Source organism: Zeugodacus cucurbitae, chromosome 5 (genome assembly GCF_028554725.1).
Source record: "Zeugodacus cucurbitae isolate PBARC_wt_2022May chromosome 5, idZeuCucr1.2, whole genome shotgun sequence".
In the NCBI taxonomy this organism is placed as follows: Eukaryota; Metazoa; Arthropoda; class Insecta; order Diptera; family Tephritidae; genus Zeugodacus; species Zeugodacus cucurbitae.
Window position 1 is genome coordinate 55,716,890 of NC_071670.1, and position 15,557 is coordinate 55,732,446.

At 35.8% G+C, this 15,557-nt stretch overlaps 1 protein-coding gene across 1 annotated transcript in view; it reads right to left on the reverse strand.

Moving 5' to 3' along the window:
• The window catches only part of LOC105209043 (netrin-B), a 208,098-nt gene that overhangs the window by 16,494 nt on the left and 176,047 nt on the right, over nt 1-15,557 (reverse strand). The window lies entirely within an intron of this gene.

Sequence of the window (15,557 nt, forward strand, 5' to 3'; positions counted from 1 at the left end):
CATGAAATATGTAGGTGTAATTCAATTTGGCAACCGCAATTCCATTGGCAAGCGGCGACCAACAACAACAAATGCTGGTGTACAATATTAAACAGCAGTTCGAATTGTGATGACCAATGGATGCCAAAAGTTTTCTAGAAATACATACAAACATGTGTGCCATTATATGTAATAGGTGTTCAAGCCCTGTAGGAAAAATGTTTCTTTCCTAAAGAGCATAGCGAGAGGTTATTCGAGTGTAAAACATCTTTAAAGTAATAACCGACTCTCTCACTGATTCTTGATGGACTCAAGGAATACTTGTTTGAGGTATTTGGTAGAAGATCTCTAGATGACTAGACTCGTACCGAAATACCTGAATCTTTTAAACGAAGAACAAGCACCAGTAGAGAATGTTCCCAAATGACCTCGCTGAGCTATTCTTTACATCATATGTATAAACCTTAATCCTCTATCTAGGTTTGATTCTCAGTTCGTATAACTTCTCGTTTCCTCTCTTGGAGTACCTTCAGTTCACAATAGACCAAATATCATAGTTCATACCTCATCTTATATTTATCTTTATGTCTTTGTTCTTAGTTTTAGTTCTCAACTAGATCAAGGAGGTAAAAAATTCAATAGTCGAGTAAAAAGCATAATCAGGAAGTAGCATTTAGGTTAGACTTGACATAACTTTCAAGCTTTAGCGGCGACTTAATATACATTTTTGTACTTTCCGGTTAAGGGAACTCACTGGTCTAGGGAATGGATCTAGTTAGCTTTTACAACAGGACATTAACGTTGATCGGCTCTAATATCGTCCATGTGGGCAATATCCTACATGTGAGCAACCCTGGATTCGCCATTTTTCAATATTTTTCTCCACTTTTTCTTCTAATAATGTTTCTAAATCCATAATTGTCTCTTTTCAACTTTTTTCTCACAGGGTTCGACTGAAATTCCCGCACGTATTATATGAATATATGAACTTAACTCCATATGTATTGTATGTATTGTAACTCGAGCGCTGTGGTGGTCAGACGCATTGAGGCAATTTACCATTGAATACCCTGCTGTGGCTGTCTGTTAGTTAAGTTATTCTCGTCTGCAACTCAATTTTTTCACGCACTCAATTTTCAATACTTTTGCCAATGAAATTTTCATGAAAAAAAGTTTCTTTTTTTCAGCAAAAACTTTTAATTTTATTGCTGAATGTTTGATATGCAGTTGGGAATATGTCTCAATTGAGCTGTTGATTTTTTAGTTACGCTTTTGGGGGGTTTCCGGCATTGTTATATAGATATAGATAAACATGTATCGATTTAGTTGTGAAGCTTTCAGTGATATCAAAGAAGTAAATACATTTTTATTTCTATTTTCAATCCCCATTTTTTTTTAATTCTGACATTTCAAAAATCTATAAAATAATAATTTTTCAATTAAAAAATAATAATTTATAATGTAGTTCAATTTTTGTTCCGATCCAACATTATGCGCAATTTTTAATTCTGAAATCCGCCTAAAAGTATACTTCTGATTTTTTTTTAATTTTCTGCTATATTAAAGACCTTCCCTGGCCTTCAAATATTACACAAAAGCATATTCATTGTTTCGTTGGTTTGTTTTGACAGGTTCAAATCCTTTTCAAACAGAGTTTGGACCATCAAACAAAAAACCAATGAAAGCCTTACACGAATCTAGCGATTGCCTACACTTTAGAACGCATCAGTGCACATAAAAAATGGCACTTGAAACTACAATACATTACCCTACAAATTCATATGTACCAGTGCCCAGTACGACGCCCTTCCATTTTACAAGCGCTCCTTGTCGTCACTTGAACCTAAAATGGCCAAAAAAATGAATTTGTATGGTAGAACAGGAAATGTGTGCGCAGCATGTCCTTTCAAAGTGGGGGAATAATAAAAAAGTGTACACAACTGATTTTGCGATTCGATTTTCAAATCGACAATCGCATAGACACGCTTACATTTGTGTGTGCAAGAGGTGAAAGAGGAGCGCAAAAAGGAATGCATGGAATTATATGTCACAGTAGATTTGAAAAGCGCTCAAAAAATGTCGAATTGCAGCGCGTAGTGTGTGGAAGTAGTAAAAATGTGCGTGCTAACGTTTATGTGGTAACCCTACGGTGAATAATAGGCTCAGGTGACTGGTTTGGATCTAGTAGAATCGTAATTAGAATCATACTAGTTGCAAAGGGAACAGTTCAAAGCTTGGTTTCGAAGATGAAGACACAATTTGTGATAGATTGGCATTGGAAGTAGTTTTTTTATCAAAAATATTTTTGAATAATATTTGAGAAAACATTTTTATGGAGTTTTTCTGGGTTTAGATTTCCTTCCAACAAACAGCCAGAACATTTTTACCCATGCAACTACTTTGACTATTATATTGCAAATTTCGAAAAATAGGCGAAATGCTGTTTCGCTAGTCAAGGCCTAGTATATTTTACTGCTGGGTGAACTATACAACTGTTCGTATAACACATATTCACATGTGTTTATATCCATTTGAGTGCTTCACTGTGCACGATCGCTCTTATTTTGATGGCATTTTCGTGTTTTGCCAACACTTCACTTGCGCTCGTGAAAGGGTTTGAGCTTGTGAAAAATGAGCTGCAAAAAATTTCATATCTGTCATACGATATAGGTGCATTACTCTTTTAAATTTCCAAATAATTTGTTTTTAAGAACCTTGAAATGTTTCTATTTAAAAAGGAAAGAAGTTAGTTGTTTAAAATTTCATTCCAAAATAAAGAAGTTCTCTATATAGGAAGTAGGGTGTAGAAATAATATGGTTTGAAAGAAGTTACGCTAAATCCCAGAGTTTTAGACTCATTGAGATTCATTCAAATTGATTGAAAATCCTTAAGGCAGAGCTTTTGTCCGAAATAATACAGCTGATAATGTCCAGAGGATACTTAAAGTGAATCGCACCTTAAACAGATAGTTCAGAGATAGAAGCTCATAGACATCAACCAATGATAGGCAAATCTGAACATTCGAGACAATCAGTTTGACCATGTAGGCCTTCTGCCTTTATTTTTCTCACTCTCTCTATCTCACCACCAGTCATACTTCTCACTATCCCAATGATATCCAGGACTCGAAAGTGTTATAGAAAACCATTAACCGTTCTATAAAGTGGATGTTTGAACACATCATTATGAATATTTGCTGACCGAGGAAGTACAGAGTAATTCTGGAACTGCTTCTAATTCTGCAACAAGTAAGATCAGGTTACATATAAGGATCTGTGCAAGAACTCTTCCCTCTCTGTTTCAAAATTTGATACACGAATTACAGTAGAATTTCTACAAACAGTTTTTACCCCAAACAACCTTGAGTTAACGCAATAAATGTCTGACCACCATCTTATTCCACACCAAAGTGTCAATAATTGACGAAAATAAAACCGCTTTATCGAGATACTAAGATTTGATAAAAGAAAATTGCACTTATTTGCGATAGAATCACCCTCCCTCTAGTCTCAGTTCGTAGCCAGTACGCCAATTGCTATGAAATTTTGTATTTCGCTTTTAGAAAATGCTGGAAGTTGAACAGCAGTGCGGAGCGTGCACACACGCGCACATAAAATAACATTAAAATCAACGAGGATTTGCGAGGAGATTAAGAAAACTAACAAACATGCGCTCAGAGGAATCCTTGCGTTCGCTCGCATCCATGGCAACAAGCGGCGAAAGCAAATAAACGTTAAGAAATCGTTGAAAGTCAAGGCAGCAATGACAGTTGTGTGGGTATTCTGCTTACAGTTACACACGTAAAAATTCACACACACATTTTGACAAATATTGACATACAAATATTGCTTTGCAGTACTTAGCGCTTTAAACGCACTCGTACGAATGTAGAAGACTTGACTTGGCAAATACTTACACATGTTGCTGTGTATATGTGCGGGTATTAGTGTCCATTGATATATCTCTATAATCATTGATCTCGACATTTTCGCCAAATCCAGTGATTGGATGCATTGAAGCAGGTATTTGGCGTAAACAGCGCAGCTCATTGCTGGCAATTTGTTGTTGGGAAAATGTATGTTTATGTGTGCTTTAATGCTCACATGGATGTGCGGAGCAAATTGTATTCCATGCATTTACTGCTAATGTCAATTGGGATGCTAGTCCTGTGACTATTTCGCTGTATTTATTATTATTATTATTATTATTATTGAAGCGTAAATATTTTTAGTGTGAACGTACTAATCCACAGTATTTGGTCGTTATCAAAAATATTTCATCAACACATAAGATTCATGATTTTAGTATACAATTTTAAATTTTCCTTTTTAATTGAAGTCTCTGGGGGTGTTTTATCATACATGGGAAATTCTTTGTACCAACAATATCGAAAATAAGGTAGACGTAGAGAATTCTATGGTATTACTTGAGCCTCTAGGCTTCTTCAAAGCTTTCCAATCCTAGATGTTTAAAGGCATCGTTGAGGTGGTGAAATAAATTCTCCTTCACAAGTAGTTAGATCTTCAGTTCGACGAAGCACAGAACAAACTTGCCTAGTTACAAAAAGATTAAAGTGAAGTAATTTATGTATTAAACTATTCGCTTCCTACATAGCTTAGAAAATATCTTCCTCATTTCAATACTAGCATTGAAACATGAGTTTTTTTGCAGTGTCTAGGCTTTCTTTAACCGATTCTAAGGGGAGTGAAGAGGTGCGTCTTCATGAGATTTTGGAAACAAATTTTTTGAGCAGCTCAATACGTTTTCTTTTCATTAGTTGAATAAGTGCCAAAAACATCATCTAATTTTAAATATTACGAAATAGTTTAACTGAATCTTATGGTATGTTTACTTTTATGTTCGACATTATATCGAATGCGATTTATTGTACTATATAAACTTTCTTCGAAAGCTTTTTTTTTTGAAAACTGATTTGAAAACGTCGAAGCAATTTTTCTTACCCCCTATGAAATACTATGTATATTTGAACACGCATTAGTTTTCTACAAACCTCTCTGAACTCAAATGAGTATGTTTTATTGCTGCATACGTCTTTTCTTGTTTTAGTGAGTGTTCTTTGCAGCTCACTTAAAAGGGAAAGAGGACATAGATTTTGAGCTATTAGCTGAATAGTTTTTTCACTTTTAACTTTAACTGATTATCACCTCTGTTCGAAGAAAATTTAGGCTGTATCTCGTCAAAGTCCTTTAATGGTAATTTCTTTATCAGCTGCTCGTTTATCACTTAAAAATAGTATTTTGTAGTAGCCGATATTCGTATTCTAAATTAAACAAAGCGAAAGGAATGTCTAATTTTAGTATGTATGTACGTATATAGAACACCGAACCTGCTTCACTACACATATGGGTGTATATTTCCGAGGCTCTATTTTTACAAATGTAGTATACACCTCTCCTCATATGCGGACATATGTATTTTTGGACCCCCCCAAACTTTAATGAAAACACCAAATAAAAAGAATGTACGGCAATTTGTCCGAAAAAATCATTTATCTTGTTAATTTCGCCCAAAAAGTGACAGCCCGGCAATTACCCAAGGATAACATATATTTACATAGAAAAACAAACTAGCATATGTACACACATAAAAACTAGTTTCCAGCACCCCAAAAAGAAAATATATCAATGTGTGAAACAACAACAACAGATGCTTTGCATGATAAGTAGACGGAAGGGTCACAGGACCGGAATAGTTATTTTGAACTGAAAAAAAAACAAAATAGACCAACAATAAAATCAATAACCGCTTACCACTTAGGGACACCCAAAAATATATATGAAAAGCGAAAGAGTGGCGAATAAAAGCCACACTTCAGTGCGCATTTGCATGGAAAATGTGGAGGGTGAGAGAGAGAGACTGGCAAGCAACAGTAAAAAAAGGATATTGGCTGAACGTGGCATAATCCATTTGCTACTTAACACAAACACACATGCAGTGCATACTTTTCTATCAAAGTCCGTTGCATACTTTTATGCGCTTATGTCACTTTGTCACTCGATTCGTTCGTCGGTCCGTCGCTCACTGTGACTTTATTAAAAATGCAAAAATTCTACGGAAAACTCATCAATTTTACTCACTTTTACTCAGTCGCTCAGTGGCTCGTCTTCTTGGCAGTAAGTAACTGCCGAAACTGTGGCACGACAACCGGAAAGGCACACAGCAAAGTGGGAAAGAAAAACCGGAAAAGCAAAGAAAACGCAAAGAAAACTGATTGAGCAACTGTAGTGGGCGAGCAGTAAGGACACTAAATATGAAGTTGAAAAGTTGCATATTGACGTTGTCGCTCATTTTATTTTTTTCGTGTTTCCGCCTTTTATTTACCGTTATATATATAAAACAGCCGGTTAGCTCGTGCTTTCAAAACCCTTAAGTCTGCTTTTTTCGGCACTTCTTATGAGTATTATGGTTACGAGTTGTTGAGTAATAATAAAAAACGGAGCAAATTATGATTGATGTGCGTTGATGACAAATTGACTGCTCCGTCTACTTAGGCGACCACAAAAAAATTCAGTCGGGTTTGCATGTTATAAATGGTGGCAAGTAGTAACTGAAAAAAAAAACAATTTTTTCCATGCCTTTGACTACAAAAAGGCAGAAAAATAATAATTCAATGTCAGTGGAAGGAGGCAGAATGGAAATAAACGTGACACTAAAAGGATTGCTTGGTGGAATCACTCATATTTTTTTTTCGGTTCAATGCGTTGTGGACAAATTGAATAACAGTTGAGTGATAAGCATTGCGTTATGGTCGCCGACTAATTAATTTACCCCCCCAAAATGTTAGAATTATTAATTTTTCGGTGCGATGAATATATACCGTTAGCTATAGATATATCTATGTATAAGTAATTGGCAGGGTAACGGGTCTAGTATGATAAATTTTATTGTAAGAGCGAAGTCGAATATGGGATATTAATCACTATACAATAAATAAAAAATATTGACTATTACGAGAAATTTTGATAGAATAAAGGTCGCTAGAACAACAATTTTCGATATATTGCTATATATCTTCTCTTTAGTTGTCTTCTTAATATAGATTTTATTGATAAATTGTTATTACTCTTTATTTATTATACTTCGTAGATCCTTCTCTTGATCAATATTGAAGATTTGATACCCTAATCTTCGATACAAAGTAGTCCAGCGGTCTAAATATACAGATATTTAACTTGGATTTCAATGAGATATATTTGTTAGCCATCTTCTTCTTCTTGACTGGCGTAGACACCGCTTATGCAGTTATAGTCGAGTCCACAACATCTCTCCTTTTGGCGGTTTGGCGCCAATTGGTAATACCAATTGTAGACAGGTCCTTCTCTACCTGGTCCTTCCTCTTCCTCGGGTTTCAGAGCTGCAGCACTTTCGTCCATTCGAACAACATGACCTAGCCAGCGTAGCTGCTGTCTTTTTATTCGCTGGACCATGTCTATGTCGTCGAATAACACACACTAGATCTTCAACTTGGATTTCAATGAGATACATTTTTTAGCCATAGTATGCGTTACAAAGGGTACTTGTATTTTAAGTAGTCGAGCTATATGTGCCTACCGACCGTTTTCTTCCATCTTTTTAGTTGTTACCAGAAGTCAGGAGTATCATAACTTTTCTTTAAGTTCTTCTGAAATCCGATTCAAGAGAAAATATAAAGCTATTCTCCAGTTCTCCACAATATTCGTGAAAAACAACGGAGATAGTACAATATATACGAGTACACCTTTATTTTTCAATAACCTTCCCTAGACAGCTGGTGTAAGAGATGTAACATTTTCGTCCGATTTCCGATCTGGAGATCACATTTACATATTTAAAATTATTAGAATTAGGAGTACAATTAGGAGTATTTAATTCATCACTACTCTGCTAAGAAAATTTATTTCGATTGATGTCTAAAAGAGTATAAGCCGTGGAGTAGTTTTCTAAGTCTCACAAGAGACTAAACTGCTAACATGATTTACCTTCACATGTATCAGACTATATTTGTCTGAAAATATAGACCTCACTATACTCTTACTATTGAGCATATAAGTACGGACGGCTATTCAGAACTCGAAAACCCTTTATAGACATCAACATTTGAGAGAATTTTCGAAAGTTAAATTATTAACTACTTTTCTTAAAGTTTATTAACAGTTACCTTACGGAAATGTAGAAAAAGGATTTCCGAAATGAGAGTTCAATGGAGTCCATATCAAGGTTTATCATATACCATTTTGTGAGCCAGAGCCTTGCCCATCTTAATAAAAGAAAAAATCTCGAGCGTTTTTTTACTATAAAAAATATGTATCGGATGGAGATATCGAGCAAAAGTGTATAGACGTATAATATTGCTAGATTACTTTAATTCTTCAAGAAATTTTGTTTCAATTAATTTTTCATCAAAATTATTTCAAAAACTCGCTGGTTCGCCTCGCGCTCTCTACCGTCCAAATAATTATTACAATGTAAGAAATAACATTTTTTACGCCCTAAATGGCATTATCGCCAACACCAATGGCTTCACATAAATGTCGTTCACCAGCCACCCCCAAAAGCGCTAATGACTTGCGACCATCGTTTGGGACTTACGAAATACAAACGAACATTCGCTATAGCAATGAATATGAAATGAAATTTATGAGACTCCCCGCTCAGCAAACAAATTAACTAATTTCATTCATTTTGTTGATGCATTTTTTTTTGTTTTCTTCTATGCGATCATTGAAGTTTCGTTACGGCTACTCCTTAAGTTGGTGGTGTCCACACGCCACAGGAATACAAGTGCTTGCTGCCACACTTTGCTGTCGATATGCAGTTAATATGCTGCCGCACAATCAAGTGGGAGTGCTACGCTCGTTTAATGACCACATAAGCCCTCACTTAATAGTATTAATATTGTTTGTTGTTGCTGTATTATTGCGAGAGTCGTACATTGGAATTATGAATTTTTACGTCGAGTTCAATTATTATTTGCAGTCGGAAATTGTCTGCTGAGGAGCGATTGTTATACGTAAGCTGGACGAAAGTAGCACTTTCTGCTTCTTCTTCTCCCACAAATACAACCAAACTCTTTCAAGACGCGCTGTACATTCTTTGCTTGTCCGCTTGTCCTGTACTGTCCGTTCGCCGGCGTTCCATGTTGGGTGGTAAGAAATGCTCACAATGCCATTTAAATGTTATTTATTGCATTCTTGCGTTACTGTTGTCTTCTTGGCTTCGCAGTGTCGGCTGGAAATCGCTTCGCAGACTTATTGGCAACTCCAACGTCAATTCGCTTTCACGTTCTACATACCATAGAGTCTTCTTTCTTCAACTTCCGCTCTGTGTGTTAAGTGCTAAACTCTCGACGCCCACGTGCACGCCCACACATTTACATATACATATACACACTATATCCCCAGTCCATGACAGTATTTCGTTGCCGTTTGTGGCAAGGTTGGCATTCATAGTTTATTGTCATTGTTATTGTTATCCTTATGTAGCACAACAACAACAACAGTACTGTCGATAGTAGTATGCCAACAAAGATAACAAATAATGGAATTTAAGTAGATTCTGTTGTATTATTGTTGTAGTGTCGCTTGATCGCCGCTACTTTAGTTGGTTTTCGTAATGTGCATGTGTGTGTGTGTGTGCAACAACAAAAGGTTTCTTAAGAATTTATTGCATATTTGCAAATTTCACTGTCTTTTTACTTGATATATAAATATGTATATTTGTAGTGTAGAAGTTGCTTAAACTAATAAAATTTTCTATGCGTTTTCATGCCTGAAGAACATTTCATGACTTTTTTGTATCAAAAGTTTCAAAATTAATTTTTATTCTCGAAAAAATATATTTTTTTTAATTTCATGCGTTTCTATGCGTTTTTATGCGTTTTCAAAAAAAAAATTGTACATCGTGTTTTCTCAAAATTTCCGCTCTGAGCCCAAATTTCAACTTTTCTTCTATGCGTTTTCATGCGTTCTCATGCGTTTCCCAACATTAGAGGTTCTATAAGCTTATGAACATGTAATTTCATATATTCCCGCAAACATTTTTAAGTGCTTTTCCACTTCCATTCACTCTTCTGACAATCTCATCTTTATGCTTTGGCGTGAATTTATTTATTGAATTTCTCCTGTTTTGCTACTTCCACAACCTATTGGTGTTAACGCTTATCTGCAGTGTCTGTAAGCTGTCCATGTAATGTCTACAACAGTTGTTTTTGTTGACAGTTAGACAGCAGCGAAAAAACATAAAAATATTATTACTTGAGAGAAGAGGAATAGTTGTGCGGGGTTTCACATAAAAATGCAATGGATTATTTTGCAGTTTGCTTTAGCTACCATCAGAGAAGAGCCACCGGCAATACTAGTTTTGTGTTTTAGTTTTTTTTTGCTTTATTGTGCAATACAATATAATTATGTCAATAATAATAAAGTGGAGTAATGATGATAGTAATTGACACTAAAAGTATATTGCTTTTCATGCGAGTCGACATGATTCGGATATCTCGTAATTGGAAACAATTTTTGATAATAGTGAGAGATATTTAAAGCAGGGATTAGCGATTATTTTCCAAATCAAATCCTATCCTCATCCTTAACAGTCCTAATCAGCTCATCATTATTCTCCGCCAGTTAACCTCACAAATTCTATTTACAATCTACAACAAGAAAACATAAGTGATTCATATCCATTCTAAATATCAACTTTACTTCATTCAAACTCATTTTCATTCGCATTCTCATCATTTACCTGGCAATTTGATTCAATATTTTGCCATTTAACCGGCCTACGCAGCGCTCAGATCGCTCGTTCGCTGGTGTCACTAGCAATTTAAATGGTTTTTATTGTTATTGCATTGCGATTTCTGTTGGTGTTCATGTTTGGTACTACGTTTTATTTAGCTTGTTGTTCGTCGTTTTTTTGTTGTCAAACCGGCAGAGGTGTTTGCCCGTAAATAGCCATAAAAGTTGCCAATGCGCGCATAAAAGTCATCATCAATAATGTGAAATGTAAAATCGCAAATCATGCAATGAAATTTCATTGTTATGATTATTGTTATGAGCCAATGTGATGGCGGTAAAAGATAATAGCCGGCTAAAATATGTACACGTATATACCATTTACTCGTTTTAATTCGTTTGTGAGACAATAAGTGAGTTTTAGATCCAAGATTCACTGAGTTGGATAGAGATGAACTAGATGTAGTGTGGTGAATTAGAGTGAGAGCAAACATCAATATAATACTACAGAGCCCAGTCCAAAATTTCAAAGTATTATAAACTTCAGAACCAGAAGCGATCGATAGTTGTTCAAACCTTAAATTTTTATATAGAATTTTCCTCTCAATAATACTACTTTGACCCTAGTATCGTTTAAAACCACACTTTGGGAGGGTCAGTGCCTCTCATTGGTCTTTGAGAATCATATTGTTCAACATGTTGAATTTTTACTGTTAGTTTACATAAATCAAACCCGAAATATACAAATGACAAATGCATTTAGCAGAAGACCCTCCTGTTGTTGTTGTTGTAGCGAAAGAATTTACATTTATTTTGAGGATAACTTCCGAGTTGACAGTCCTTGGTCGAATAAAAATCCGGGTCCGTTCTATTTATGAAGAGCCGACTATCATTGGCATGGAAGGTTTCCAATTTTTAGTCCAATTATTGTTCAGTCATCAAAAGACCAGCAGAGTTCAAGCAAATTTTTCATCGTCGTGTCTGCTTGTAGATGTAATATATCTACGGAGCCCAGCTTCATAGATTCATATTATTTAAGCGGCGTTTTCAAAACATCATATAGATTCTGAGCTATAGGGTTTTTTATAGATAACGGTTGTAAACTACAGTTCCTACTTCAGGACTTTCAAAAATCAAGCCCAGATATTTGCAATCTTTCAATCTTTTTGGTAAGCAAAGCGGACTTACAAGTTTTCTGATACAGCACATCGAATTTCTTTAGTTAGGACCGCTTTCTTTCTCGAATTAAGTTTGTTGCAAAAGTTAGTGAAATTTACTTAACTGTATACATTTCTTCAGGAAGATATACCCAATTAGAATTAAGGGGATCAGTTTACGTAAATACTCGAATTGGAGAGTTGGGTACATGGTTTGACGGTTATTGACAAATCTTCGATACACTGCTTCATATATCCTTAGTCCAGGTGATTGTAATTGTTTGGGTCTCACAGTATATTTACGAAACGATGAACGCTGTGTGAGAGTTCTTTGGTAGTACACCCATTTCCATAAGTTTTCAGATATTTTCTGTAATTATATACAGCTTTGAATCAACATAATTTCGCCTCAAATCTGTAATAGCCCTAATAAATCATCCATCACTTAGACTTTTGATCCCAAAACAGTTACTTATCTATCCAACAGCATCATTATTTTTAAAGAAGACCCAAAACCCCCAAAATTTGCAATAAATCCTTCTCGGTAGTTCATCTTCCAGTGAAACCTCCAAATTTTATTGTATTTGCCACACAGTAGATAATATTAAACTTGTATGTCTAAATTTAGGCATAAAAATACGTGACCTCCCATTTGCCAAGAAGATATTGAGTCACACAACTCCACAGGTAGAAGACACCACAGAGGCTGAATGAGCTCATGAAGCACATCACATTGCTGTTATAATTCGCATATTCGGCTGGCATATATGGGTCATTATTTGCAAAACAAAGCCTATGAAAGTGTGAATGATAATGCCACGTTGCCTCGCGCAACAGGTCACTGCGGTGCTGCGTGTGTTTCCACGAGTATGTGGATACAAGCATCTGCTTGCTTGCACTTGTACGCTCGCTATTAACCTTTTCGGCGCGCGCTGTTGGCTCGTGTGTGTACGAGTGAAGCCATAAAGACCGCAGACAATTTATGACAATTGCCACACAGCGGGATGCCAACGCCGCCGCGTCGCTGCCAACAGACATGCAACAGACGAAAAAAATTATAGCGACCGTAAACAAACCGCAAAATGTTTTAAAAGGTGCGAGCTGAAACTTTATTTACAACAACAGCAAACAACAAATGAAATAAAAATAATAAAAACAGAAATGCGCACGAAATTCAGAGAAAGACAAATTGACAGGAAACAGAAACGGCGAAACAGCAACTGGGGGCTGACTGACAGACGCACGGAGTGAGCTCAAGTGAAATTGGCTGAAAATGCAAATATTGCAGCTTGTGTTGCAAGTGTCGGGCAAGTAGTGGCGGCTGCAAATGCCTTTGTCTTAACGCACTAGCGCTATGTTATTGTTGTTGTGATAAATGCGATCGTAATTAATTTTACGCACCCACTCCACCCGTGGAATAACGGTACACGCTGCAGTATTTCTCGATTCTTGCCACTCATTTGTGACATTTATGCGTTGGCAGTGCGAAAGCGATGCATTGTTGTAATTAGCCCGAACATGCCGAGGCCTAATTGCAAAAGCACGCAAACGCACCCGCTTGCCAAGGCACCAAGGCTGTCCAAATGAGCGAACTGGGGCTAAATTGCCTCCGTTAGTCCGTTTGCATGCGTTGATCGAATATGCGATTGTTTGCGCTACACACACATGGCCTAATTAAGTTCAGACCAACTTCAGTCAAAGGAATTATGAAGTGCCACTAAATTAGATCGAAAGAAGAGAAAATGGCTGTTGAAGGAAGAACAAAAATTTATGAAATGTATTCTTGTTGTTTGTGCTGATATCATATGTTCACCTTTAAAAAGTTGTGAGCTCATCTGGCCTAGCATAAAAATTGTTCCGCAATTTCATTTTTGACACCAGTTAACATTATAATCAGGCATAGTCGAGCTCTGAAATTCATTAAATTATCTTACAAAATTAACTATAATTTCTGTATAAAGTCAGTCATATGCACTGAGGTCTTCATATTCGTTATTTGGGAGCTTGAAGAGGTACTTTGAGGTCTCTAGTAGACGTGGTGGTAGTCTTTTTTCGCCCATTTTGAAAAAAATTTGGTTGAAATTAGCCGAATATTTGCTCGGTGATCAGATTTCTCTCAGAAGTAGGCGGTGCCACCTCCATTATTAATTTTTACCCTTCGGTCTCTACTTAAAATTAAAAAATTCTGACATTTTTCTTTAGTAAATTGATATACCGTTAGTAGTTTTGAGCATAACTTTTGTATGGAACGTATTCTATGGGTACAGCTATGGTGTACTAAGAAAGACGATTTGTATGCCTTAAGTGGGCTGTGAGATATATACAAAAACCGGGCGTGCGTAATGATTCGATCTTTCCCATCTGCAATACCAACCTCCCCTAGATACATTAAGTTTTTCTCAAGTTATCGTTTGCACAAAAAGACATCCCGATTTTGAACTCACTTCGTTGTCTTGATCAGTTATATTTTATACATAATTTAGGTTAGTTTTAGATATGTATCAAAATTATTAATTTCTAACTTCTCTAAAATGTTCAATAAATCTCAAAAGCATATAGGAATCTGAACTTTAAACACCTTAAAAATCAACAAAAATACCCATACTTATTAAAAATATTTCGAAAATCTCAATATTCCACTCAAAAATCGCTTAAAAAGTGAAAATTGCTTAATAAAACCCATTTAATATTTCTTAATGAAAATATTTAATAGCAGCACAAATATACTCAACCTCACATATAAAAAACATAAAAATGCTTGAAATGAAATGCATTTGACTAACTAAACGAGCGGAAGCCACTTAATCGCGCACAAATGCCGCATCGCAGCAACTACATAAATTCCCGCAACAACTGAGGAGACCAGCGCGCTCGACTTGTCGCTAATAGGCAGCGGATATAGTGTGCGCCTCACATTTTTTGCCACCAAATTCAGTGCTGCCTCAAATGACTTGTTGACACTGAGAAATTACGAGGCAGCGAACTGAAGCCAACAGCGCTGCTGATATGCCAAGCATCTGTTGTTGTTGTTGACTATTTAGTGTTAAATATTTGTGCGCTCCACTGAAATGATGCATGCTTGTTATATTGCTTGAATTCTCGAAACTGAAAAGTTCCAAGATTTAAAAGTATTTATGACAGCTTTTAAGATGAGTGAGTTGGCTGCGGTGGGTGACGCGTCACTGCTCGGTGGTGTAATTGCGACCGTAATTTAACCAATTAACGCCAAGGACATGTCGGAAATTGTCACATTTGTTTTTAGAATTCTTTTTTTTTTTTTTTTTTGGTTTTAATTTTTTTTTATTTATGTAAGAAATTCTATGTTTAGATGTAAATGGCAAAATAAGTGCATATAAACATACTGGAACTAGCATATAGGGAACTAAACTTGAATGAATAGGGAGATATTTATTTTCTTTAGAGGCTCCTTTAGTAGCTATTTATTTATGTTGAGTAGTTTTGACTTCAAGTTCAAAAGATATTGTGAGAAGCATAAATGGTTAGAAATATTCATATTTAGTGACAAATCAGCACTTTACAACGAGGGCTTCCTTCATTCATTTCATTTTTGGTCGATCAAAAATGTTCTTTGACGGCCTGTGAAGTTCTTTTCATGGTCTCTTCGGCGCCGTTGCTTTGACCATAAGTATATAAACATTTAAAATGATTTTGTACGTTGCTTAAACGATC